General features: G+C 48.3%; 1 long non-coding RNA gene across 1 annotated transcript in view; it reads left to right on the top strand.

Moving 5' to 3' along the window:
* The window catches only part of LOC146438885 (uncharacterized), a 68,845-nt gene that overhangs the window by 1,496 nt on the left and 40,828 nt on the right, over positions 1-26,521 (top strand). The gene's annotated exons all lie outside the window — the stretch shown is intronic.

Genomic DNA, 26,521 nt, shown 5'->3' on the forward strand with positions numbered 1-26,521 from the left:
GCACATGACTGAAGTCTTGGCTTGCTCTGTTTATTCTTTTTTTTTTTTTTTTAGGTTTTATTTAAATTGATTTTAAAAATGAACAGCTTCCAGTTTGTCTCTTCTGGTGGTTTCTGATTATTCCATGTTTTTGCCTTTTTCTGCTTTGTTAAAAAAAGGAACCATTGTAGGTACATGAATTGTGGTTATACAACTGCTCTGATGTCTGGTAACCTGTGTGATAACCAGGGGAGCATTGTGGTGCTTAGTACCAAACTGCATAGCTTTGGGCACTCGGTGGTTTGAAGTTTGCCCGACATTCTCCCTGTGAAATGTCATCCAGGGAATGTAGATGCCATGCTTGGAATCACAGTGCTCTCGGACAGTCCTTGTTCTCCCTTTTAGTTCAAGCATCATCAGATATAACTTTTCAAATGGTTCATTTGGAGCTGATGTAGGGTAGCAGAAACCAGAGATGCCAGTAAACCTGCAGCAGTGACTTCAGCCTGTGCAGAACCACTTGAAAAATCCTGTGACTTGTGTTTTCAAACAATACAACATTTGCAATTTCCCAGAAAGTCAGATGATGCATTTCCGAAAGCTGATGCTTAAGGTAGAATAATTTCCTGAAAAAGATTTGGTCATTCAGCTTTCAGGATCTGAGGTAAAATCTATATAAAGCAGTCACTTAAGGGAACAAAGCAGGAATCACTTATGGCAGAACTGAATTGTCAAAGGTCCCAGAACAGTGTGGTGACCTGAGTGAGGTGCCCACACCAGTGCAGGCATGGCAGTGTTGGGCATGGATTTGGTATTCCTTAGGAAAATCCCTCCTTGTGCAGGACCCTGCCTGCCTGCCTGGATGTGGCAGACGCCACTGCTGCTGGTTCCACTGGAGGAAGACTGCATCCCATCAGCCTGGGGGAGATTTCTGGGGCATCTTAGCCCAGCCAAGACTCTGTTGAGCAAAGGGGAGTGCTGACCTTGCAAAGGCTGTCCCCACAGTGCCCGCCCTGCCAGCCTGCTGGCACAGCCCTGCCAGCCTGCTGGCACAGCCCTCCAGGTTGCTCCTACAGGAGTTTCTATTTCAGGCATTGCCTTAAGCAGTACAGGTGAGGGGCAGTGCATTCCCAGTCCAAAATAGAATGGACTGAATTATTAATATGCATTTGCACTACGGACCAGCACGCTATCCCTCAGTTGCATGGCTCATGTCTTTCCTTCCCCTTCATCCTGGAAGCAGCCTGGTGCTGCGGAGTTTGTGGAGTTTGTGGAAAGGTGACACCAGCTGCCACCTGAATTTCACTGGACCTGATGAACAGGCAGGGTTGCTTTTCCCATGGAGTCTGAAATTTTAATGGCAGAGATTAAATTACGGAACTTCTCCTCTTACTTGTGTCAATATAACACTTTATACTGAGCCCAGGAAAAAAGGTAGGGGAAAAGTAAACACAGGAGACTTGCCTCCTGAACAACCTACCAGTGAGGTAATGTTTTCCTTAGCGTAGAATGTCGGTACTGACTTTCTGTCCTTCAAACCAAATGCTTCAAATTGTGTTTAGAAAGTTGTTTCTGTGGCCTCTTGCATATCCTTGGTCCAACACATTCATTAAGGCACCCGAGCTTCTTATTCCTGCATTGGAATCAGCTCCCTTGACACTTCCTGGCTTAGGTGCAGAGGCTTGGCAGAGCTTTGGTGCTGTGCCAGCATGCTGTGTAGGGAAATGAGGCTCTGCCCTCTCTGCCCTGATATGGCTAAACATGTGGAAAAGACGTTTCCGGTGGGCTCTGAGTTTGATGGGTGATTTTCATGCATACAGGCATAGGCCCCTGCTCCTGCAAAGCTCTGCTTCAGACTCAAAACCACACAGTAAGTGCTGAATTTCTGTCATATGCCTGATTTTCTCTAAGTCTGGATCCTACGATCTGCTTTCCATGGATCAACTTCTGCAAAGGTTTGGAGTTTTGCTGAGTTTATGGAAGCAAAGGCACCTCATCCATTGAATGCTCACTGAGGGTCACCCCCAGCCCCTCTCATTCACTGTCCCTCGGCCTGTTGAAAAGGGACTGTGGAGTGTCCCAGCCTTTGGAGGGGCTGGCAGTGCAGAGGAATCCAGGAGGGCTGTGACCAGTTATCCTCCTTATCCCATGGGGGGAGAAAGGCAGTCCAAAGGGGCACTGTGTTTGTGGAGGATGTCTCTCAAGGACACATGCTGCCTTCTCAGATAAGCACACCCCAGCCTGCCAGTTTCCCAGAAAACAGTTAATTATTTAGCTGGAGTTACTTATTTAATCCTCACTTGGAGGAGTTGAATATTGACTTTAGGAAAAGCAGGTGGGATCCTCTGGTCCCCAAAAGTCCGTGCTCCTTGGAAGAGCCGCAGCACATGGATCTGGGCTGTCATTCAGAGCAGCACGAGCCCTCTGCTATATCTTGGCCATTCAAAAAAGATCAAAATGCAGTGGGATTGGACCCAAGCACAGCCACAGCTGGGAGCTGGACTTTCAGAAGTTCCAACTCTGGAAATATGGTGTAAAGGAGAATGGATCTTCTGGGTACTGGGCTATTTAGGAAAAACCTGATGGAAACTTTCTACCTATTGCAGCATATGAGGCAGACAAATGCCATTCTTATAGTAAAAATGATAGACAGGAGAAATCCACTGTCAAGAAACCCCATCAGATTTCCTTCTGCCAGAATCTCCAACTGTGTCAAGAGGGAAAGGGAAGGATTTATGTCTACGGATGGAAAAAAAATCCAAAATAGAAAGAACAGGGATTGCACATGTCCCCTGATACCTTCCAAAAGGAAATGGTATGGAGGATGTGGAAATTTCATGGAGTAAAAATATCAACCCACTAAGGAGAGCTCAGAGTACACTTGGTAAAGGTTGAACTGCATGAAGAGGTTTATGGCACGTTGTGCAACCTCCTGCTCTGGCCAAGATCTTTCCATGAGGAGATATTTCAGCTCAACTTGAGACTGGGCTAAGAGATGGCTTACACCGTAAAAACAGGAAAATCATCCCCCTGCTTCACTGTTCCTTGTGCCGCGAGACAGAGATAAAGTGCTGCTTGTCTCAACTGCACTAAATCCGAGATAAGTGTTGTTTACTTCACCCCTCTCCAAGAGGAAAGGTCACTCGTGATCTCGGTGGAGCTGCAGCAATTTCCTCCTGGCAGCAATCACCTCTGGCCTGGCAAGGCTGAGCTCCCGGAGCCCCCTTCCCCTCCTCTGGGGACACGTTTAACCCTGTTCCTGCCGGCTTTGTCCCACTGCCGTCCCCGGAGCTGGCTCTGAACACACAGGCACAGTGTGTGGGGTCTGAAACAGTGATGAGACTTACAAAAACACTTCTGCTCCTAGGAAATGATGCACAGAAGGTGAAATAAGGGTCACTTGTTCCTGCAAGTTACAGATGAAGGGTTCTGCCACCTGCAGTAAGAGTCTTTGTTTTCCTCTTGTCCTCTCAGCTTTCTTGGGTTTATATTGCCATATATTTACCCTAAACTCTCTTTTTTGGCTGAACATTATGTTCATACTTTCATTTTTCTCTCCTATGGTGCTAGCTCTTTATCACTCGGAGGAACAATAAATGAGGAAGGAAGCAGCTGACTGGGATCGCCCTTAAGCTGGGCTTTGTTAACATCCAGAATGACCATTCTGATTGTCTCAACCCTGAGTGTGGTTTATTTTGACAAAACCAGGCTGTATGATATCTTCAATTCTCCTTCTGAAGAGAACATCTCAAATGCTTTCTGTACATGAGAAGGACAACAAAAACTCCTTCAAAATGAACCAGTAGCACACAAAGCAACTGCTGGCCACTGATGTTCCACACATTTTTTTCTTTTCTTCTTTTGCAAATGAACGACTGCAGAAAGCAGTGCAGTAATTACAGCCTACAGAAATGGCTCAGGTTTTCCTCCATGGACAAGCATGACAAAAAATAATAAAAAATCATTTTTACCAACACAGCTGGTGTTCAGATGAAATTATGTGGTTAGCTTTGAAACTATATTAAAAGAGAAATTTTAATTAACCTGTACCACTGAGTCAGAAGATAATATCTGATGCATCTAAGAGGCCTACAGACAAAATATGATAAAATAATTATTTGCAATTAGATATATGCATTACAGACAATGTTGTAATTAAAATGTACTTAATGTCACAGGAGGTCCCTTATTATCAAAATAATTTGCAGAAGGACTGTGGAAACAATGTGATGATTATCCATCCCTGTGAGAAAAAAAATCCCAGAATTTGCCAAGAGCCCAAAACATCTCAAGATTTGGAGCAGACACCAGCATGGTCCAACAGCCTGACTCCTTTTTCCCAGTGCCAAGTTCTGTTTGTTACCAGGGTGGGCACAGGTCACCCATTTTTTGCTGTGCTTGTGTTCCTCAGTCTCCTGCCAGAAGGAGATGTCCCTGTGCTGCCACAGGAGTGGCAGCCAGGAGTAGATGCAGTGCAGCTCAGAGAAGGGAGAGGTGCCACGGGTGCTGCATTGTCCTTCTGTGGGGAAAATGGATCTCTTTGTTTCATTATTTGCTTATTAGCTGTAGCAGAAAGGAGTGGTCAAATTTACTGGGACTGATTCTTTTCCTGCTGTGGCCTTTCCAAAATGCTTGAGCCACAAAAGGGCTCAAGCCCAAGAAAAAATTAGATTATTACTTGTTTGATGCTTCACTTTTACATCTCTTGAGGAATTAGAGTGAGGGCCTGATAAGCACAGCCCACTAAATCTGGGGGGGGATTGCTAAGACAAACCCTGAGAGCCCATCACCTTGGGAGCCACCTCTGCCTCAGCCTGAGCCAGCCCTTGGAGCTTCCAGGAAACAGTGCCAGTGCCAGCTGCCTGCTCCAGGCCCTGACCTCATCTGTGCTAATGAAACTTTTGGCAAACCTCTCCCCCTGATTAACATTTCCCTGTCAGAGCTGCTGCGCTGTGGTTGGGGTCTGGTGTGCTGTTTCTCAGACCTTTTCCCATGGCCACGTTTTGGATTCGTGCCCCCACACTTGGAAAAGGCCTCTGGACATCGATGGAGGTTTTGCCTGAGCACAGAATGAAGAGCCAACCTCATTTTACAGAGTGCACCTTATCCTAGGGACACGTCCTTCTGGGAAGGGTAGGGAGCAGCCATCAACTGCAGTAGAGGTAGTGTTTTTTTAATGGAAATGTTTTATAGAAAATATTTCTTCAAATCATAAATAATAAGGAAAATTGCTGTGAAATGTATTAAACTGGAGGAATGGCTGGAGGAGAAAACAGCCCCCCCAGTATATCATCAGCTGTGTCTTTATCTCCCTTACACTTCTCCACTTCCCCGTTTTCAAGAGAACAAAGAGAATGTGCCAAAGCTGCTTTGGGATTTCAATGAAAAATAATGAGAATTCATTGCTAATTAGGGCTCCAATTAAAAAACCTGATCCTTGCAGGGGCGCTGTTAATGAACTTGTAAATTGAAGCTGTAGACTCGCATCCCTATAAACATTCCCTGGGTTGATTCCATGTGTGTGTGTGCAGGAGTGATGAGTAGAGATGCCCAGAGCTGACAGAGAGAGCCTTGGTGCCCAGAACCATCCAAGGTGGCACTTGGGAAGTGGGAAGTGGCAAAGCTTAATGTGGGAAGCTGCTGAAAGCTAAGCTGAAGGTTTAGATGACGATGGCATTTGTCTCACAAAGTATTTGGCTTTGTAAAAATGAAGAATTGTAATTCATTGTGTATTTTCAATCATCTTTAATCTAATTAGAAACCTCTTTATTCTTGTCATGCACTGTTGAGAGTGGTGAACAGTCACAGGTAGTTGGGGTGCTCAGGTGTCACTGTGTCTGCTCGTGACAGCAAACAGCCAAGTGGTGGAGATCTGCACCTGTAGATGCTCTCAGGGCATTTTAATCAGGATAAAAGGCTGCCACGATCCTCCTGCACAGTGTGTGGTGATTTCCCACAGCCTGGGCTGGGTGCTCAAGCTCCCAGGTCAGGGAAAGAGGGGCTGCAGAGAATTAAATGCGAATGTAAATGTGCGGGTTGGGGAGGAAATCCTGTTCCTTTTGTCCAGCTGCTGATTCAGGTAAAGGCAAGCAGAGCCAAACATGGCCATACTGGAAGGTATGCAGCAGCCACGGCAGCAAAGCCTCCTTGACTGATCCTCCCTCCCTCATACATGCTATTTTGTGCCAACTCTGTTTTCCCCCCTCCCAAGAGAACAGTGCGAAACCATCAGGGGACAATTAGCTGGGGGGTCTAAGACACTCCTGAAACCTGATCAGGGGTTGGAGATGGCAAAACACAAGTAAAATTCATGCTTAGTGTACACATTTTCTGATGAACTTACAATGAAACAGGAGCCCACACAGGGGATGGTGCTGGCAGGTGCCTCTGGAGATCAGCTCAGGCAGGGACACTCAGAGCAGGCAGCTCAGGACCATGCCTGGTTGAGTTTGGATTATGTCCAAGGATGGAACCTGCACATCTTCTGCAGGCAACCTGGACGAACAGAAAAAAAAAGGGGGGGATTTGTATGCTTGAATGGAATTTTCTGTATTGCAGTTTGTGTGTTTTCCTCTTTGAAGGAGGTTTGAAGAAAAGGTACAGAGCACTAGGGATGAAGTGCGACATGAATATCAGGGGCTCAGGAGGGAAGTGGAACATTTCATCCTTGTTCTGGTATTAATTTTTTCTGTTTCATCCAAATGCATAGATTGTATTTCAGGAAGTGTGTCGCACCTGATGAGATCCATAATGGAGCCATTCGGGGGCATCTCTGAACAAGCACTTTTCCCACATATAAAAATGTACCTGAAATTTTGAAAGATGGAATACTCATTTGCCAATTTAAAAAGAAAATGGAGAGAACGAGAGAGAGAGGCTCATGGAGTTCTAAGTCTTCACAGAAAACGGATGGAAAAACACATGTACATTTAGAATAATGTTGACATTTCTGAAATCAGAGATACGGTGTTTTATCTAAATTACACCAAAGCCCTTCAAGATAATGTGCTGTGTAATAGCTGCAGTTCTAGGCACTATTTCATTTTCAATTTTCTGTACAAAAAGCATGATTCTTATCCACTGTTCCAGTTCAGTGTTTGACAAATTATTAGCATGCACTGCCCAGCTGCACCCCATGTAGGGAAAGCTGTATTTGAAGGAAGGGGTTGCAGTTTCCCCCTGCTCTGCACTGGCTTTGCCAGCGTTCCTTGTTGCCCACAGAGGAGGCAGAGGGGGCAAAGCCCAGGGCTGGGGTTGGTTGTACTCTGGAGGGTCCTAAAGCACCACAGAGCAGCAGAGAAGCCTGGGTGCTGAGAGAAGGCCCTCAGGAGCTACTCAGGAGCCTCTGGAGGAGTTGCTTTGGTGTTTAAAAGCAAGTCCTGCCACGTGCCCGTGTACACCCAGTGCTGCTGGCTGTGTGTGCTCGTGCATGGCATGTGCTGGGCTCATGTTACAGAGGCGTTTCCTTCTCCTTGACAGCTGAAAAGGTATAAATCCCTTTGGCACCTGCTTGGCATCAGCGATGATGCTGCTGGCAAGGCCTGGTCTTTTCCTGGAAGTGACACACCATGAGCCCTGGAAACCAAGATACAGGTGAACCTCCCAGGTATCTGCATGGTGGTGGGAGGTCCCTGCAATACTGCTCTGGCCCTGGGTTCCTGGTGCTGGAGGTGTGAGAGGTAAAATACCTACCTGCTTCAGGGAGCTTTCTCCTTGTGGGCATCCAAGGCAACCACATGTGCTGGAGCAGTATGCCCTGGGAGGACCAATGGGATGATCTGACCCCCTAAGTCCCTTGGCCCAATGCTCTTGTTTCCAGCACTACTTGACCAATATTCTAGAAAAGTTGAGTGGTGTGGGAAAGGTATTTCCCACATCTGTGTGCTGCAGGTGTGCTCTGTGGTAGTGGTGCTGAGTAAAGGAACCTGGTGCCCTGAGTTAGGAATTCTGTTCAATTCCCATACAAAGAGCAAGCTGAGATGGAACTGGCAAAGGGCTGCAAATAAGTTTTGGTGATAGATGCCGTATGCTTATCTGACAGGCAGAACTTCCACTCACATCCCTGGCTGTGATGGGATGGAGAACCTGCTCCCTCTGCAGGGAACTTCAGCTGCATGGATTTGTCCTCAATGTAGGGGCAGGAAAACTCCTTTCTCCTGAGAAGTCTCTTTTGAGATACCAGTGGATGAAATCTGGAAATCTGCTAATTTTTACACATATGCTGACCAGTAGATGATCCTCAGCAATCTGTGGGTGCAGTCCCAGGGATGGAGGTGGAAGCTAGGATCTGCGGAGTGGGAGCAGGAGATTGCAACATACCTTGTCATTACCAGGGAAAGGAGGGTTTTCATGACAACCGTGAAGCACCAAAATATAAATTAAACTCTGCTAGGAAATGAAATTCAGGGGACAGAAATAGTTTCCTGGGCGAGCCAAGAATAATGCTGGCAGCACTTGGACTGGTTGCTAAGTGAGGGGGCAGAGCAAGGGAAGGGTAACAGTGGCTGTGATTATGGTTGCTGCCTCAACAAATATATGCATTAAAGGTAATAAAAGCCTGCTTTTAAACTATGCAGGATTTCTGTGTTTGGAAACACAAGTAAGGCAACCAAGGGTCAGAAGAGCCTTGGTATGCATCTCAGAGGTAATCTGTCTGTGGTCAAAATAAACTTGTTTGTTTCAGCTGGTCACTGGGCATGAATATATATAAATATCTAAAATTGTGCTGAGGTTTCTGAACAAGGTGTGACTGGGTGCCTGTGCCCTGGCAATGGTAGCACAGCATCAGGAGGGGCAACTGTTATGAGGAACAGCTCATTGCTGGCTCACAGGCAGTGCAAGGGAAATGGCTTTCATTAATTTCTGCCTTTTCCTGATCCATGTTCCCCTGGGATGGAGGCAGAGCTTCCCTCGGACTGCAGCAGGTCTGGGACTGAGCTCTGCAAAGGGCCTGCTGGAGAGGACAGAAGGAAATGGGAACTGTAGTATTTTGGTCCTAGGTGTAAATGGTTTGTGGTATTTTTTTGTCCTCACCAAATGTAAAAAGTGGAAAAGTGTGGCACATGTTAAGTAGCTATGGAAAATGCAGCGGCCACAGCTAATGCTAACTTGCCCCAAATCTGTTTTCTGTGCATCTTGGACTAGTGCAAAAGCCACATCACTGGACACAGCCAGGGCATAGCAGAGATGCTTCTGCAGTGGAAGTTGCTGACTAAATTAAGGGAGCTGCTATTTTGGGGCAGATATTCCTTTCAATAAGCATGACAGGGCAGAGATCCGTATGACTTCCCTTGGAGCTGCAGTGCATGCAGAAGCCATCCCTAGGAAAGGATGTTAAAGGTGTAGGTCCTGCTGAGCCTGGTTGGCTCACGGGCTTGGGTGCAAATTTGGAGTAAAACTACAGCTGGTTTATTTGGGAAAGCTTCCCTGTCCCAGTGTGTGTTGGGATCTCTCTTTCATAGACACCGACCTAATTTTAGGGATAGGCTGTGCTCAAACATTCACAAAAGTGAAAAATGCAGGGGGAGAATCTCTGGGAAAAGATGAATCTGATGTTTATCAGGTCCTACCCTTACATGTGGCCTGAGGTCTTGCTGCAGCTCAGGCTTGAGGGTTGTTTTGAATAGTTTGGCTTTGACATGCAGCAAAGAGCTCTGCGTTTAGGGCAGTGAGCTCACAGTTATATGAGCTGAATATGTCAATATTCAAATTTGTCTCTTAAAGAAACCAACCAGGGCAAAGCCAGACTCGTGTATTTGTGTCACAGAGTTCTGGAGAACACTTCTCTGGAGGGTTGGTACCAGTCTCAGAGTAAGTGATGGATTTGTTCCCATCCTTAGGAAAAGGAGAGGCATAATGGGATGGCAAAATGATTAACCCACACGGAGAACTTGCAAAATTAGATCTCTCCTGGATCGTTAGGCCAGACACTTGTGCAGCCAGAAAAGCTACAAAAATGGCTTGCAGTGTAAAAGATGATACTATTAACTACCTGCTATAGCTGGTACCTCTGTTGTACACTATAATTTGATTTACTATTTGGTTTTCTGTCCTTCGGTTGTTGGCAGCTACCATACAGACCCCTTGGTTTAATGCTTATTTGCATGTTTAATTACTCTATAATAGTGCAGTAATTACCATGTAGCTGCAGCGGAATTACATGGTTGTCTGTACTCTGTAAACCAGTGTCAACCTCCTCTGCAAACAAATAATTATGCAGCTAACATACCTGTTTAACTTCCCCAGGAATTAGCAGAGGAGCAGGGGAAATGTGAAAGATGCACTTGCTGGGGTTTCTTATTAATTATTTACAATTTTTTATCTATGAAATTCTTTAGTTGCCTGATTTTATTTCCTACCAAGATGTCAGACAACACAAACAGGGAAAATATTACTATAGAATTAAAGCTGCCGAAGCTGAGCTCTATAACCATAACCAGTGTTATTTCAGGGCCTGGTCATTCTGCAGCTGCAGGTTGTGATCAAACAAACAGAACTATTTCCAAACAACTTTCCATGTGCACTGGCTGCACTGCAGCCTCTCCTGGAAGCCGGAGGAAAGCCACGAGGTGGCAATGTGCACCAGGAAATAAAGCTGCCCGGCGCTCCTCAGGGATCAGGTATTCAGCCCTGAGATGTGGCTGGACGGACACTTGGCCTCTTACAGGAACTGCAGTGAGATTTCAAGCACCTTTTCCGTTTAAAAAATGTACATTTGTTTTGCCAGGACTGAAAAAAAGGCTGGAAGGGTGAACATCTCCGCCTCCGTTTTTTCATGCTGGTAGATATCTTCAGTAAGTTTGAGTGTTTGCTTTAGGCTCAAATGCTCCCTATGGATTATTATTTGGGTGACATATTCCTTTGCGTTTCCCCTTTCCTCCCTGTGGATCTGTTCCCTCCTAGCTGGTTTCTGTACATCCAGCATTGCTGGTGCTCAGGGCACAGGACAGGGAAGGAGCTCTCCAGCTTCTGACCCAGCCACCCCTCTCTTCCACTTTCCCTGGCTCGTGATGGGAAATGTTTCCAGATTGTGGTGAAGGACTGCCTTTCTGCAGCACAGCAGGACTTGCTGATGTGCTGTCCAAGCAATAGTGTACTGGGGATGGGGACAAACTGGTTTTATCCAGTGTAAATCAAGTGGCAGGTCTGGATTATCCCCAGGGGTGCTGGGAAACAGCATCCTGCATGGTGTTTCCTCCAAAAGGGTGCCAGGTTTGTTTCCTGTTGTATTGCTTTGGAGGTGGCAAAATGGGCTAAATTTAAGGGAGTTCTGGGTTCTCCCACGACCAGCATGTGCCCAGCTGTGCCTGCTGCAGCACCTGGCACTGGTAGGGACCTGTGAGGTGCTGGGATCCTGGTGGGATTCTGGGGAGTGACAGGGCCACTCAGCAGCTCGCCTGTGGCCACTGTCCTGGCTCAGGGTCTGCTGGCCACCGGCCACCCCCTGCACCAGCCACAGCCTGAGGAACACCACCCACAAAGCCACTGCTGTCAGGTCTTCCAAAGCACACCTACCTCATAATCAGTCTCATTTCTCTGAGGGAAGGAGGATAGTTGGCTCCCTGCTTTTCTTTATGAAGTCAACTCATTTATTTGCTCTTCAGAAGGGCTCTTTACAGCCCCTTCAGGACCAGTGGTGTGTGGTTGTGGGATGGGAGGCTGCTCCGGGGCTGCGTGCTGTGCCAGGACAGCTCTCCCACAGCAGGGATGTCTGCAGTCAAAACTGCAAATCCCCATCCAGGGGAAACGGCAGCAAAATTGAGTGTGACTGTTACTCATATTCTCCTTGCAGCCCAGCCTGAAGCATTCGGACACGGTGGTGCAGTGCAAGGCAGTGTTAATCTTCCAGCAGAACAAATGCTGTGAGTTACTGCCTGGGGGCTGTTGATTCCCCCCCTGAATGTCTCCCAAACTCTGCCCAGGAGAAGCCCTGGCTGTTCTGTCCGTAGGCACCAGATGGCATCGTGGCAGAGCACTGGAAACTGGCAGCCAGCACAGGCAGGAGGAAGCTCGGGTTTGAGTTTTTCTGGGCATGGTTCCAGGCAATAATATCTTTTCCTACCAGTTGTGAAGGATCTGAACTTTGGTTCACACCAGAAGCTTAAAAAAGCAACTGTTTAAAAACTTGAATCCCTTCTCTTGCTTGCATGGTGCTTGAGGCATCCAAGTCAGCATGGGCTGCCTGTGGAGAGATGGCATGAGAGGGGACACGACGTGTGAGCAGAGTGGTGCCCTGGACCTGCAGGGCTTGGTGTGGGGCTGTGGCTTTCCAAAATGGACTTGGAGTCAGGGTCAGTGCCTAAGTCACTGGCAGCATGAGGCAAACAGGGCTCTCAGGACATCGCAGCATGTCTTGGCCACGAGAAGAGCAGGAGCAAACACCTCGGAGCAGCACTGAGCACAGTCTGTGCAGAGCTCTGGGCACAGCCTTGCTGGTACATCTCCCACACTCAGCTCTGGCTGCAGGTGGTTCTGCCCCTCTGACCATTCTGTTGTGTTTTTCAAGATACTTTTATTTTGCTGTTTGAGCACTTTTGTGTGTAGTTGCACAGCTTTGAAATGCAAGGCGGTGTCTCCCAAAAAGCATTTAAGTGTGAGGTTTTTTTTCTGTGGAACAAGTCATCCCTTTAATTTTGGCTTTCTGAAGAGTGCAAAGCAAGGATTTTCCCTGTGTACCCCCTCAGAGGGGCAAGTAGGAGCTGCACGCTGCCAGTGCATCCCTGAGCTTTCAGCCCCTTGATTTGAAACAATTGGGTTTTTTTGTGGATTGATAAGGGTTCTGTTCAGCACAGGAACAAACAGCAAAGCTGATGTTCTCTCACGCCGGTTGTGTCCCATGAGAGGAAAGCAAGCCTCACCAGCCCAGATGATTTCCAAAGGAGTCGCAGGGCTGGGTGGGGAAGTCAGAGGCGCTTTCCTGAAGAATAGAGCCCGCAGTGTCTGCACTGCAACACTGCTTCCCTTCTGTCCGTCTGTCTGTAGCTCTTTGTTATGTCAACATCTGTAGCTGTGAGTAAATAGCAGCAGGGCAGAATACAGCTTGTGCTGCTGCAGCGCCGGCTGGGCGCGGGCCAGATGCCGACGGGACTGTGCCGCCACTGTCTGCGGCCCACAGCCCTGGAGCAGTGCATGGAGAGGGCTCCCAAACCCCTCGGTCGTGATGAATGGTGTTAATCAGTGCTCCATTGACTGGCTCCTCAGCCTGTGCAATCCACAACAGTCTCTGCCAGCCCTGGGGAGAGGCTGCTTCACTGGAGTCGAGCACCTGAGTCTGTGAGCACGACAGGATGCAAGTACTTGTCTGGTTAATCTATGGAAAACATCCCTGTTTTCTCTTGTCAGCCACCACCAGAAATCTTTTGGGCTACGCTGGTTCTTTTTTATAAAAATTGTAAATATTTATAACTGTATAAATGCTCAGAATTATTAGGAGAACTCATTTTATCAAGAAGGACTTTAAAAACCTGCTCTCCCTGCCCAGTGCTGCCACCTGCTCTCAGGCAGTTCCAGGCAGAGTGGCTGCAGAGCTGGTGTTGGAGCGAAGGGGCTCAGGGATTTGTGTGGAACCAGGCGGTGAGGGAAGGGCAGACAGAGGGTCAGGGCTGTGCAGGGGTGCTGCTGTCAGGGGCTCTCACAGCCCCCATAGATACAGAGCAGGAGATTGACAGCCAGGGGCTCTCTGGTTCAGCTGCTCCCAGGGACCAGCTAAATGTCACCGGCTGCACGAGGGACACAGTCCAGGCAGCCAACTTCCCCGAGCCATGTGCTGAGCACGGGGAGCAGCCAGACAGTGCTGGAATCACCCCGTGGCATTTCCCTGCTCAGGGACCTGCTAATGATCAGGTGATCATCTGTGTCAGTGAAACCTCAGAGCTGTTTCCAAAGGAAAAAGAAGGTCACAGCTGCTTGCCAAGGAAGTATGGTTGTGAACTGTTAGTTAGGCTGCAAGAGTAAAGTTTGGAAGTTGTGCTTCGTCTCTCTCCCTTGGCTGCTGTTGTATCTGAAATCAAAGTGCTGTTTTCCCTGGCACTGCATCTGGCAGCCATGGCCTCTTCTGTGCAGGGGGTGTTTTCCCTGGGGTCCTGCAGTGTCAGAACTGTTGTGTTATCCAGGCTTGGTGTGCCTCCTATCGGAGTTCCCCTTCCAGGTGGGTTTTTGTCTTTGCAGCATCCCGAGGCTGTCGGACAGTCCTGCTGTGCAGGCGAGGAGGGGTGGGAGGCAGCTGACCCTGCAGTGCTGAGGAGCACTTGGGAAAAGGGCAGGCAGGATCCCAGGGACCTACACGGAGCCAGGCAGCTGTTCTGGACATGGAGATGAAATGTCCAGGCTGAGGGCTGGAGCTCAGCTGAAACATGCTCAGGTCAAGTTTTGCTTAGACCTGTGATCAAAATGTGCCTTAGACCTGTGATCAAAATGAGCAGCTTGTTCCACACCCCAAACAGCACATTTGCACCACAGGTCATGGCAGGTGGATCAGCTGTGCCACCATGGATCCACATGCCACCTGTCCTGCCGGGCCAGGTGAGAGGCTCTGGGCTCCCTCTGTGCTGCTGTGGTGCACAGCTGGAGGAGCGGGCTTGGGTAAATGGGCTCATGTTCCACTGTTTACACAGCACTTAATTATTTTTGATAGCTAATTAGTGTTTTCTCTGTTTTGCTGGTTTTACATTGATCTGATACATGGTACAAATGACTGTACACGTGGGATAGGATGTCCCTCGCTTTGTCAGGAGCCTTCACCTCTCTTTGTTCTGGTGTGTTCAGAAATGCTGCACCAGGCCCACCAACCATTCTCTTGGTTGTAGCTGATTTTTTTCCTCCTTTGGGGGCTTGACAGTAGATGTTACTTCCACTGAGCATAAGGGGAAGACTTAAAAGCACAGAGGACCGTAAGGAATCTCATTTCACTGGAAGGTTGGGTGCCTAATTGCCCTTTGTGCCATTAAAAAAAATCTCCCCATATGTGTTTTGTTTTGTTTGTGGGTTTTTCCCTCCTCACATGGGCAAAAATCGATTGATCAATGTTTGTTACAAAGTTATGAACAAACGTCTCCAGGCTCTTTGCTGCATTGATGTCGGCTCAGTGTGTTCTCCTTGCTAACAAAATTAGTTGCAAAGTCAGCAGGAGGTTGGGAGAACAGAGCGTGGGGTTTGTTTGCATAGCACACAGCCTGGCTGCTGCTTAAATAACAAACCCTGCCTCGCCGCGCACACATCTGACCACGGGGCTGGTTTTTGGTTTTGTTTTAGGAATTGTTGTTTGAATAAAAGGTCATTTACTGCCTTACTGAGGGGAAAAACAACAGCGTAAATGTACAGTGGTGTGCTGCACACTGGGGGTTTTCAGTGGGGCCACAAAGGAGATGGTGTGCGGGAGCTGTAAACAGCCCACAGGCACACCACGTGTGGGCAGGGGCTGGCGCTGGGGGGGCTGGCCAGCCCTGGGGTGTCAGACCTGCTCAGGGCCCAGCGACACAGAGATGGGATGTGTGAGGGGCTCACACCTCCCCGGGCCCTCAGTCACCCTACACTTGTAAAGCCAGGTCAGGCTGCGCACCACCTGCCTTTTACCTGCAGATGGATCCAGAGGTGTCTGTCCCTTGGGCCAGCCAGGCATAGGGCCTGAACGCCTGGCAGAAGGGCTGTTGGATCTGTGCTCTTCCCAGAGCTCCTCCACAGGCGCTGCCTCCATCTGCCACCTGCTTGTAGCAAGGCAGGAAACCAGAAAGGGTCAGGCATGGCTGTGGGGGCACCTATGCCCTGTGCCTGGTGTGAGAGCAGAGCCTGCCGGGGCAGCCCAGCAGTGCCTGCTGGCTGCCCTGTGCCTGCTGTTTGCTCCTAGGTCAGTTTTGATGAGCCTCTTATCTCCTGTACTCCTACAGCCTTTATCTTTCTCTTCTGCTAAATTTCAGCCTTTGAGTCTTGCAGTAGTATTAAGCTGCCTTATGTTTTGCTTCACTAACTTTCAATGTTTACATGTTACTTCTTATGTGTGCAAGCAAACCTTTCAATGTTTGTGTGTTACTTCTAATGTATGGATATAAATGTGTGCAGGGACACTGTCACAAAATGCCATTATCACTTCCTCCCACCTCTTTCTCCAGTGCTTCTCGTGTTTCTGCTAGAACAGCGGGAACCTAAAATGTGCCAAATGAGGAGATATAATTTTAATTTATGGGAGTTCTTAAAAGGCTCCTTTAGGTTCAGATTAAACCCTACTGCAGGTTCAAGGGAAAGTTTAAGAAAATCAATTTTCCCAGGCTAAAAAGAGCAAACCCACTGCAGTGTATATAGTGCCCTTTGTTACTGGAATCAATAGCTCTGTTCCCAGGGCTGAATAATCACTTTTTTATATAATGTTAGTACACACACAGACTTATCTCCTCCAGACTTTGTTGTTGAACCTGCAGTAAAATATTTTCGACATTTAACAGTTTCTTGCTCTTATCCTTGTTTAATTTTTTCCATATATCTGAGCCTTGCTCTGAGCTTGAAATGGGGTGATTATTCCCTGCTGTGGCACTGGCATGGAGTACAGAAATGTTTCAAATTAATGTTTTTCTAAGAAATCATAAGAAGTGTCAAGGATGACAGTAGCTGAATGCAGCATCGTTTGGGTCTGGTTTTGGCCAGGAGTGTTTTCTGGCTGCCTGTTCCAGAGTGCTGGAGTGAGAGCACACGTGGGCAGGAGCTGTGTTCTGGAAGCAAGTGGTGTGAGGAAGAGCTGATTGCTCCTGTTCTGCCCTGTGCCAGGGGGGTGTTTATTCCAGGGTGTGTGGGCTGCAGGTGCTGTGAGGAGCTCCATCCCCCTTGCCCTCAGCAGGATTTTCCTCCCAGACATGCCCACCCCTGGATGGGGCTGGGAGCATTCACAGAGGGGAGGTTACAGACTCATAGCAGGTGTGCAGGTACCTGGATGTAGGGGTGTGACAGGAGGCTTTTAATGTCCTTAACGGTTCTGCCACCTTAATTAGGATATTGCAAATCACCTTGCTAGGACATAATCCCTTCACGAGCCAGGCAGAGCCCTCCTCGAAAAGGCTAACTGGAACAAAGGGGTTTGCTGGTTTGTTTCAGTAATTCAGACTTATTTCCGCTTTGTGTTTTAAGCATCACCTTTCCCACTTACCACCAGTCCCATGATTAGGAGGGCGTTTTGCACCGGTGGCAGTGGCTGTCGCAGATAATGGTTTGACATTTCAGATCACCCACAGCTAATCAGCCGGACGTGGCGGCACATCGGAGCCAGCCATTAGGGACGTGTGGCTGCCAGTCCTCTGGCTGCCGTGGCATGGGGCAGGATAAGAAGGGCTTCCACAGGGCTGGGAAGCAGCCAGCCAGGAGGGCTTGAGCTGTGTGCCCTGCTCCGGGGTGGAGGTTGGGAAGTACCCCAGCTTCCCTGCTAGCAAGGGACTTTCTCCATCTGTTGAAGGACTGGGACCTTCCATCCAAAATGATCTGTGGGCAGTGGTTTCCAGCGCTTTCTGATGTTCAAAGGGATGTTCAAAGAAGCCATGCATTGTTGGCAGTCTCTGGAAACTCCAATGTCCAGGCCTGGGAGCCCAAAAAAAAGAACAAAAAGGAAAAAATAACTGTCTTGCTTCCTAGGCCTCTTGCATGGCAGAGTTGCTTGGGATATTTCTTAAAGCATTTGAGCTTGTTCACTGCTTAGGAAACGGGATTTCTGCTGACGTGCTGGCCAGGCTTCGGATCTGTAGCTGAGTGGGGAAGAGCTGGATACCCTTTGGAAGCTGCCTGAGCACAGGGATCTGGCACGTGCCTCTCTGGGTTCTGATTTTGTCCAAGATGGGGGGAGCTGTGACAGACCTTGCTCTGCAGATTTCAGGGTTTCCTCGGGGCTTTGCCTTTCAGGAGCTTTGCTGCTGCAGAGCATGCCCAAAACATGCTGAACTGGCAGAGAAAGAGGAGGGTGAGGTCTCTGCTAATCTCCACTTAAACCTTCAAATGATTGAAGTATCCAGTGTTAGCGATGGCATGAAGAACTCAATGTTGAGTGTGGTTCCTCCAGTGCCCACTTAAAGATAATGTGTTTTCATGGACACAGTTCAGCATATAAAAGACAAGTTTCTACCTGGTTACAGCACCTTGGAGTAAATGATGAGTGCTAGGGCTCTTTTTTTGCTTTGTTTTTTTCCTCTTCAGAAACAGTGAAATTGAAGCGGTTTACTATGGCTGGTGTTCCTGTAACTAAACATTTGCTCAAGACCCAGCTGAAGTTTTGGAGAGAAGGTGCCAGGTGTTTGCAGAGCTGGCCAGGTGTCCCAGACAGGTTTTGTCCCTGAGACTGCCCAAAGCAGCAGCACTGCCTGTAGGTGACACTGGGACTGGGGGCTGGATCACCCGCAGGACAGGTATCCTATAACATCGTTTTCCTGCTCTGGACAGGGGGGTGTTGCTGTGTTGCCTGGGCTTATGCCTTCCAGATACATCAGAATGCTCCAGAGGCATTTGAAGCTTGGGCAGGAAGAAGGAAACTGTGGGTAGATGCTGAGGGCATGAGGAGTGAAGGTCTCTGGTATAGTTGATGGGAAATCCCCTCCAGAGTGCCGCAACATGTCCTATTCCATCACTGGAAGGATGTCTGGATACCTGGACCACTTTTGGCTGTACCTCATTACTCAGAGCAGCTCTCCCTCATGTGTGCCATAGGGAAATCACTTGTTAGGCAGCTGGCTGAAATCCCAGCATGTCCTTGGGGTTTGTGCTCCTCCCATGCTCCTGCACCACCTCCAGCTCATGGAAACACTTCTTCCCTGTACTGCCCTTCCATAACTGCTTGACTTCTGGGGAGAGAACAAGGAGAAAGCAGGAATGAGACATCTTTGTTTTCTGGGATTTCTACTCATCGGCTTAATTGCAATAACATTTATATCACATAATATAGTGCAGCAGGGTTGTAATTTTCCTATCATCCAAATTGCAGGCTGAAAATGGTGTTACGAAAGGACTGTAGAGACTGAATTGCTGCTTTCAAAATGACTCCTGTTAACTGACAATGTGACCGGCAAATGGCTCCCAAAGGCAACGTGGCTGGGAGCAGCTCGCAGAGCTCCAGCCTGGCGCGGCTCAGCACACGCTGAATAAAACATTTGGACCTGAAAGCAACTGTCTCTCTTCAAACACGCCTGCTCCTTGCAGGGACACACCAATATGTCAAGTCCAGTGTCTGCTTGTTGCTGAAGGAAGTGCAGTTAAAAGGCGTTTTTGGAATTCAATTCACACTGTTATTTGCAGATGTTTTTGTGTCCCTACAAACCGCAATAGCTTCCCCTGTTCCTTGGCTTTCCTGGGGATGTGATTTCAGTGGTGTTCATGTGGGATGCGAGGGGCTACTTCCCAGAGGTGCACAGCCAGTCAGATGAGTTAGAGACCCATTTGTGTAATTAGGTCCTTGATGAAATGCCAGTGCTTCAGCTGTGACTTCTGAAATCCCTGTCTGCCTTGGGAAGCACTGAGAGATGGGCTGGAAACTGCTGGAACAGTTGGTGACATTTTCTTCTACCTGTGCATTTGACTGCAAGTAGGCTTTGGAAGTCCAAATGCCAGCAGTTCAAAGGGTTTCACCCAAATTAATCTTGTCTTGATACTGGGCTTTCAGAAAAGCTTGTAGAAAGGCATTTTTGTGAGTGTTGAGTCAATAGCTTCTGGCTGGGGTTGGGATGTTTATTTTTTTCAATGTTTTGGCTGCTAGCAGAGGGTTTTGCTTGATTTCCCAGTGAATAGTCCCACCCTGCTTGTGTGAGCATGTGTCATAATCTCCATCTTGCTCCAGGTTTAGTTTTAGCTGTAAGAAAAATCAAATGTGGAATTTGAGTATTTTCTGAACTGTTGTATCCTATTCCACGCCGCCATCAAGGTTTCTTTTTTCTGCTGAAGATCCCAAGCAGCGTTACTGTAGTACAAAGCATATGGTGGCTCTTGCTCATGCTCCGACTGGTCTGTAAATTAGTTCTGTAAATGTTACTTACAGTGAGTATTAAGCTCCTTTTGCCAGATAAAGTAACTAAATGTGCTGGGAGTGAAGCTTTCTGCATGTATAATTCTGCCACAAAAAGCCCTAAGAGGCTTTTGATGATTTAAACCTTAATTTTTTTTCCTTCCTTCTGTGACTTCTCCCTGGAAGAACTTTTTTTTTTACACGTCACCAGAGCCGTGGCCTTAAAGTTTTGAAGCACCAGGTGAAGAAAGCAATTTCATGCTTCACGCCACCACTAATGTCCTGTTGTAATCTGCAGCCAGCAAGCCCCTTCCGCTGGAGTTGGGGGATAATGAAGGGTTTAACTTTTCGGTTCTGTCAAATTAGTTTGGGGGGGGCACGACGAGGCCGCTTCCCTTTCGGGCTGCGGAGATTGTCTGTGCGGACAAATAAGTGAGCATTACAGGTGATTCTGTCCCCGCACCGAGACAGAGAGCTCCCATTTATCGCCATCAAATGCATTAAGCTGCAAGTCAAAGCCCTCCGCTTTCTGCTCGCCGCGAGTCTGGACCAGAAGACAATCAAGCCATAAGGGTCATTTTCTGCATGAGCTAACCTTTTCCTCTCGTAGGGTTTGAAGCCTTTGTTGACAATGAGATGCTCAGTGGGAACATTAAATTAACACTTCATATTCGTGGCTGTAAATTTACTGGCAAGCTGAGGAAAAGTCAGGGAAAACAAACACTCCATCATTTCTGCTTCATTTAGCTGCTGAATGGGGACACTCTCACCTGCAGAGAAAAGAGGTCAGGGCAAACAGGGATAATTTTAATCTGACTCTCAGCCTAGTCTTTAGTGGCGGTGGATTGTGTTGCGTTCTGCGCTGAAAGTAAAGGTGAGAGCGAGGTGAGAGCAAGAAAATGGATAAGTACTATGTGAAATGCTTCAGAGACCTTGTCACGGGCAGGCAGGGAGGGATGGCGGGCTGGTTACTACGGAAACTAGCAGGCTAAATACTATTAATTTTGCAAACTACAGAATCAGTTTGCTCTCAGATAATGGCTGCACCAAGATTTCCTTGTGCCAGCCAGGAGATAACACTGAATTCCGCTGCTGAAGGCTTTAAAAACAAGCTGTTTTTCACTCCGATAATGATGCTCGGTGTGACTCCATCCAAGCCATGTGTTCCGTGTCTCCCGTCTCCTTCCCAGGTCATGGCGATGGCTTTCAGGGCTGATGGGCAAATAATGCTTGTCTGCTGCAGCGCTGACTAATGTGACAGCGCTGGGTTGTCACCAGCTGTTAGTGTGTGTGACATCGGTGCCCCGGCTCCTGAAATGCTCAGGGTGTCTTAAAAATGGCTGTTTGTGGGTTTTGCCTTATTCTGCCGGCAGATGAATGTAATAAATTCTGTGGAAAGGGAAACCTGAATTCCAGGAAGGTGTTTGAAGGCACAACACGTCTGACCCACTGCACTTGGGCCTGCTGGGGCTGCTGAGGCTGCTTGTGTCACGGAACAGTTAGTAAAAGGGTTTGGATAATCAAATTATTTTTGGGATAGAGTTTTTTCTCTAGCAGGAGGTGATGATCTTGTTAGGAAGCTGAACGGGCTGCGGGCTGCCCAGCAGGGCTCTCCCAGAGCATCCTGCTGGCCTGGCCGAGCATCCCGGGGCAGTGGGAGCGGCGGGAGGGAGGCAGGGAGCAGCAGAGAGGAGGAGATTAAAGCAGAGACAGTGACAAGCCGATAATAAGGAACCCTTTCAATAGTCCTAATCCTTGGCGTGCAAGGACAAACAGCACTGCTTTTGTTCTCAAACTCAGCTTAACTTTTGGTTCAGGAGTAAAACTTGAAGTGACTCGGTGCAGCCACGTCTCCCAGAGGGAAAAGCACGGGCAGGTAACAGGTGAAGTGCAAAGCACAGGGTGACTGTCAACCATCTATTCCTCTGACTCGTGTTGGGGTGGTTTGTCCTCTGCTGCGGAGTCCTCAGCCTGGCTGTCCCCCCCAGCACAGCTGGAAGCATTGTTAACAAATTTGTTAGGGCACTTAGGAGAAAACAGTTTGTATGGACACATAGGAAAATCCTTCTTTTCCTTCAGGAAAGTCTGTGGAAAGAGGCCTCAGAAAAGTCTGTGGGAAGAGGAGTAGGGACATTTTTATGATAGAGACGTTGTGGACAGTGGTGATAAAGGGGTACACTGCATGAAAGAAAAGTATAATAAATTCAAATACAACTTTTTTTTGGCCAGACATCTTTCTGATCCAAATTGCGGAGGGTTGCAATACCATCCAGCAGTGCTACAAAAACTATAATTAGCTTTCCTTGACTGCTGACAGGCTGGAATGAATGTCTGTTTACCTGTGCTCAGGAATCTGGAGTGTGAGCAAGGAGAGGAAAAGATGTTCCCCTGATGGTGAGAGGGGGAATATTTTAAGATCCTGAAAGCAAATTAGGAGGAAGAGTGTCAATTAACTAAAAAAATCTCTCTGAAGGAAGCCAAGTGTTGCTGGTAATGCTGCCCATGGCTTCCCCCCAGCAGCATGCAAAGGGCGGCTGTGACCTGGGCAGCCCAAGAGCTGAGCTGCATTGGCGAGACAATGAATTCACAGATTGTTAGTGGACAAGGGGTTCCTGACATCCTCACTGAGGAGGGCAGAGGCATCACAGCATGTCCCTCTGCCTGGGCATTCCTGCTGGTGGCCAAGGAGATGAGCTGAGGTTCCCTTACAGGCTGGTACCAAGGGAGGAGAGAGGAATGTGGGCAGGCGAGGTGGACCGCGCATGGCCAGGGTACGGGCAGTGTCCCCAGCCTGGCAGACATGGACCCTCCCCTTGGCAGGGCTCCATGCTGGGGCCTCATCTAGGCAGGACAACTGACAGCCTTCCCCTGTCCCTTCCCAGCTGCTGGGGACTTGCCCTGTGGTAGGAGAGCGGAGAGAGTTCTCCATGGAGCAAAGTGTTCCTTCCTCTCTGCCCTCTTGAGTACAGGGGATTGTGGATTTTGGGGAGTGGGGTGGGGGATGAGAAGCCATGGAGTTGTCTTGTCCCGTGCTGGATGTGGCTGGATATTGGAGGTGTCCAAAGAGCTCAGAGGAGCAGGAGAGTTTGTGTCCAGCTGTCTCAGAGCAGCTGTACTGGGTGATGCTCCTGTCATATGCCAGCAGAACTGCTGGTGAGCTGCCAGCATCTGGGGAGGAAGATTTTCCTCAGAGGAAGTGCTGAGGAGCCCAGGGTCTGGCCCAGGGTCACTGTTTCCAGAGGGATTGTGGAACAGGTAGGCCTGGGATTGTGGAACAGGTAGGCCCCTGTCAAAACTCCCAGAGCTCCTTGGGTGCCCTGAGCAGGGGTTGTGCAGGGTGGGCAGCGCTGGGGCAGGGGCTTGGCAGGGCTTAGAGCAGCCCCTTGTGATCTCCTCCAAGTCCATGGAGTGGGCTTATGCTGCCTGAGCTGGCCTTGGGTGCAGAGCAAGAGTTGCTTTGCCTCTGTAAGTCACCATTTCTTTTACTGGCCTCTTCAAAGATAAGGCTGAAACACACAGTCCTGCAGTTGGGAAGGGAAAATAAAGAGGATCAGGCACGACCCCCACATACACGTGATAATTTCTCGTCTTGGCTTATCTTGTAAGAATTATAAGATACTGAGTAGGAAATAAATCATAATGTCAGACCAAATGCCATTTTCTTGCTTGGTGTGATTTGCAGCATCACAGTCAAACAGATAGATTTCATTCCCTTGCATAGGATTCTCCCCTTTAATTGAATTATACCCCGGCAAGCGAATGGGATTCATTCTCTGAGATACAAGGAAATTACCATTTGATGAAACAATGCTTTACTCCTCGCTCACCTGCACAAACATCCTTCAGGAAAACTATTATGCAGATATCCTTGATTACAGACTATTGTTGCTTTTGATCTCCATTTGGTGTAGCACCGCCTGGGGATTGTACCACGAGTGCACGGAGCATCTGAACTGTCCTCAACAGGGTTTGCTGCCTGTTCCCCGAGAACCTCAAAAAGGTGTTTTGGTTCCAGTCAATTAAAATTGTCCCTGCTGAAGGCGGACAGTTGACAGGCAGATATATCAGTGCATCGCTGGGTGTGTCACAGCATCTTTAGTCACTCCTCAGGGGTGGGCCATTGCAGAATAATTTATGCTAATGACCCGCAGGAACCCGATTTCCTGCTAAATTATTAACTTGGGTAATTGGAAGTGATAGAAAGATTTCTGTGCTCATATCTATGTCGCTGCCACGACTGAGGTGGTGAGGGCTGCAGTCACTGCAGTTGCAGATCTGGAGTATCTGCTCCTGTCACTGCAGCCACTGGCCTTTGAGGTGCATTCCTTGGATTTGGAGTGTTCAGTGATCTTTGGAATTAAAACTTTCACTTGATTCCTGGTGCTCACAGTTGTGAGGAAATGGAGAGCCTTGAGTTCAGACCCCAGCAGGCAAGGGAGAGAAGCCAATCCATGTAATCACAAATTTCCAGCTGATGCCATACTTTGTGGGAGGGAAAAGGCTGATCCCTGAGCCTTGTGTTCTTGGGGCTGGCAACACTGAGAAGCTTCTGCAGCAGCATCATGTTGTCACCTGGTTTGTGGAGGAAATACATAATGCTCTTAAAATGACAGACTAATTACCTTGAATAAACTGGCCTTGACAAGCTCTGAAGGTTTTAAAGCCATTTTCTCCCAGTGCTGAGCATGTGCCCAACACTGCAGGTCCCCCTTTCTGGATGGGCTTGCTCGAGTGGGCTTCTAGTGGCATTTGAAACACGAGCTGGTGACAAAATCTGCCTCAATCCATGAGGTGGAGGGATGGCAACTAATCAGAGTACAGTGATGCCGTTTCTAATTAATTTACCAGCAGCAGCCCCTGATCTGTGCCATTATTAGCAAGCTTATTAGTGCTGTTTGCAGGAGCTGCAATAAACACACAGAGCTTCTCCGGGAAAACTGTGCCAGTGCCTCACCACCCTCACAGGGAAGAATTTCTTCCCAATATTGGAGCTTTTGAACCCTCAAGCTCCTTCCTGGAAGAAGATTTTGAATCCAAACCAAAGTGCACTGAATTGCCAGCTGTTGGGAAGTCCAGGGAAAGGGAAAATATTTTTCCTTTTGAGATCAATGGAGGGCACTGCCAGTAGTGGTTGTCCAACAGATGTCTGGAGCTTTGCCATGCCTCCCCTTGGCTGTTGGCAGGTTTGGGGCTGGGCTAGATCTGGGATGCAGTAGGGGGAAGTCCTGGGGCCTTTGCTGTGACTGACCAGACCCCCAGCCCACAGCCTGGCATTGGGATTCCAGGCAGCACCCTGTTCCTGCCCTTCAGGAGCTGTGTGCCAGGCTTTGAGAACCACAGCTTCCAGCGCACACCGATGGCTCCATTTGATTCCCAACAATAAAACCCGTATTTGGCTTCCAGTCTAGAAACAGCCTTTGGAGAGAGATTGGGCTTTGGCTGGGGCTGAGGCATGAATGGCTCCAGCCAGCCTTCCAAGAGAGGAAATTGCATTTTTAGGCTGGATAGGATTATAGGAATGGGCTCTTTGCAGCCAGTGCATTCACAGAATCGAGCAAATTTTCATTTTATGCCCCCCTTGCCTTGACCAAAGCTTAAGGGCTCATCACTGCTCACTCCTCTGGCACCCTGTGGAGCCGACTGGGAGAGAGGCCCCTTGCAGGCCTTGTGTTTCCCTGCTGGGCAGTGGGAATTGAATTTTGCAGTGGGTAGCTTATTTTCAAATTTGTGTCTAAGGGATAAAAAGAGAATAAATTTTGGCTGGATGCGCATGTCCTGCAATTAATCTTTCACACCAATCCGAGATGAGCAAGAGCTCAGTTAAAGGTGGGATGATTTTTAGTTGCTTTTAGTTGATTTTTAGTTTGTGTTTTGCCTGTCTCCGAAGGCTTGGGGCGCTCCAATCCTGTATGTGGGTGGGCAGAGGCAGCATTCCTGGAGCAGGGTCTGTTCAGCGGAGAGTGAGTCTCCGGAGGAATGCAAATTGCTGTGCTGCCAATGTTTTGCTTGACCATCCAGTAACTTTGTAATTAATGTGTTAGCTTGTTGCCAATTAACAAGCAAAACCGTCTTGGCTGCCAAAGGCTTTTCCACTCCCAGTATATTCCCTTTTCTCTCCCGCCTTTCATCTCCTCAGTTGAGGGGATACCTCTGCTCCAGCCATCTGCCCCTTCGCTCCCAGGAATTGTTGTGGCTCCTGGCCTCTTCCTGCATCAGAGCCAGCCCTCTCTGGGCTTGCCATACTGCTCCACGAGTTTTCTTCCTCCCTGCATCTCTGATCCTGCTTTTCTTCACTCTTGGCTGCTTGCCCAGCTCTTTGGGATCATCTCTCTCCATTTCAGACACCCAAATCCTGTTGCTCCATCCTAGACTCTCCCTTCCAGCTCCGCTCTCCTGCTCTGTTACGGCACCAACACTCCCTCAGCGCATCTCATCCAGTCACCTCTTTATTCTCTCCATATGTGGGGTGTGTGTCTCTGGCAGGATATTTATATAAATTCTTACTCGCCGCCTCCATAAAATACCCGTTCGGAGTGGGGCTGGGTGGGGTGACCCAGATGCACAAGAGGAAATGTTTCATATCTC

Source organism: Lichenostomus cassidix, chromosome 3, assembly GCF_008360975.1.
Source record: "Lichenostomus cassidix isolate B80296 chromosome 3, HeHo_3.0, whole genome shotgun sequence".
NCBI lineage: Eukaryota > Metazoa > Chordata > Aves > Passeriformes > Meliphagidae > Lichenostomus > Lichenostomus cassidix.